This window comes from Penaeus vannamei, chromosome 1 (assembly GCF_042767895.1).
Source record: "Penaeus vannamei isolate JL-2024 chromosome 1, ASM4276789v1, whole genome shotgun sequence".
NCBI classification, from domain to species: domain Eukaryota; kingdom Metazoa; phylum Arthropoda; class Malacostraca; order Decapoda; family Penaeidae; genus Penaeus; species Penaeus vannamei.
In genome coordinates, this window is record NC_091549.1 from 527,501 (window position 1) to 529,946 (window position 2,446).

The window sequence follows — 2,446 nt, forward strand, 5'->3', positions numbered from 1 at the left end:
ATAATTTATCAATGGTCGCCTTCACTTCGATTCTTGATGTTGTGGTGTAATAGTTATTGCGTTAAGTGGAACAAAATCCCTTCTGATTTTTGAGCTATAAAGTTTTAATAGTTATGGATGAAGCTTTAAATTGTTTATTCAAAGATATATGAATTAATTTTATTGATATATAAGAATCAAGATGTATTATATAATTCAAATTAATATCCATATACTTTGAATATATATATATATATATATATATATATATATATATATATATATATATATATATATATGTGTGTGTGTGTGTGTGTGTGTGTGTGTGTGTGTGTGTGTGTGTGTGTGTGTGTGTGTGTGTGTGTGTGTATCTATATGTCACATATATAAGAATTAATGTATATAACAAATCCAAATATACTATTCTACGATTAAAGTACATGAATCTAAGAGGAACCAGACTCACATATACCAGTTAATTCCTGTTTGTTCGTAAACATTACTAGCTAAAAGTGGTTTCAAACAGGTTACTGCAACACTCAATATGATTTACAGCAAATAATAGCTAAGAGGGCATTTAAAATCGTATTAAAAGTGTTTAGTTGAAGGGTAAGTAATGTGAACATATCGTAGTGCAATAAATGCATGGCATTTAAAGCGAGTGTGAAAAGATTTTTTTCTTTTTTTTCGCCAAATCATAACTTTTCAGTAACACAGATGTGTTAGGATTTAAAAAATACCGTTTGGGAAAGATGATGAGGTACAACAACAACAACACTAACAACAAGAAAATCCACTTCTTTTCAAATACAATTGGATGATATCACCTTTACGCAATAAATTGATCTGTCATTAAGAAATCCTGCCGTTATGAAATTTTATATATACATATATTTTTGTATAATATTTTCACAAAGGTTATACATGGTTTCACGTGGATTGCGAAATCTGCTGTATTTTTTTCCTTCTTTTATCTATTAATGATTGTGAAAATTATCGTACGCAATAGGTGAAGAGGAACTACAAGAGAGAAGCGTTTTTATTTAAGATTCTACGAGAGTTCATGACATTTAGAATAAGAATTATGATACTGATTAAGTATTACAGATAAGCTTGAATTTAAATGATATTGACATAAAGAGAGAAAAAAAAATGATGTAAAACTAAATACACATCAATAATTAATGAGAAATCATTTAGGGATCGAATTCCTGCAAAATAAAAGAGAATTAACTTTAAGCCCGTAGCCCTCCCTCCAACTGTACCGCTCCGAAATACTCAGCCTTTTATCAGTATGTTTATTTGCATGATGCGAGTGCGTTTTAGGGAAGGGGTACTTGCCTGAGAGCATATGTGCTTGCGTATTTTGTATATTTTCACGGGCGTACAATGATATTAGGGGCGTGGGCGGTGCGTATTCTCCGTGAGCGCGGCGGGTCACGTGATACGCCATTAGGGTTTTGGCGGCAACGCGGGTGTGAGTGCGTGCGTGCGTGCGTCTTCTCAGCCCGGTGGATAGCAAATGCGCGCGTCTATCCCGATGTGACTATCCTGAGCCCATCCTGCTCCTTGACCATGACTAGGCCTGGCGTGATGCATGTTTGTATACAGAAGGATAGCGCCAGGGCAGCCTCGTTAAATTCTCTCATGAGGATATTGATATCTGAGCTCCAAGGCCACCATCCCACTTCACTTTGATTACAACAAAGCAGAAATAGTTTACTGTAGGTTAGTGCAGGCTGGGCGCGGCGTGTATCTGAAGGCTCCTGCTTGGCGAAGGAAAGTTATTTTGTTCCGTGTTCCATCTTGCCATTTTGTTCTGTTCATGCCACGTGTTTCTTGTTGTAGCAGTTGGGTGGTTCAGATAAGTCGATGCGAGCTTTACTTGTGGAGGGAGTTATTAGGCACACACACACGGACGCACCTTAGAATATAAGGTAATATAGCTAACCTCATTTTCAGGTAATTTTGACGTATTTTGGTTGAGACAATCCTTTGAATCCTGGACGAAGGAGTCGAGAAGCAAGCAATACGATATTTTTGTTCTAGCGGAAATAGAATTAATAATCTGAGGCGAAACTTGTTCAATTGACATTAAGAAATCATAGAATTTACAAGATGTATATGATATATCTTATTCCCACTATAATGCCAGCAACTATGGGTTAAATGTCATATCTCACATAGACAGAATGTACAAAAATATTTCGAGTCATTTTTCTTAAAATGATCCTTCTACATTCTTCAAAGATTATTCCTGACTTTTAATCAAAACTTTTTGTTTGAAAACTCTCTTTATACTTTTAGTTTCCAGCGGAAAAGATGAAAAATCTCTTGTTTCTTCTCAGTACTCTTTGCTAGAGAAAAATATGTCTTTATCCGTTTTTATTCCTTGTCTGCACGCTATCTATCAGCCAGTTTCTATTAATTTATTCTATATATTAATTTTCTATTTTTTCTTTCTATC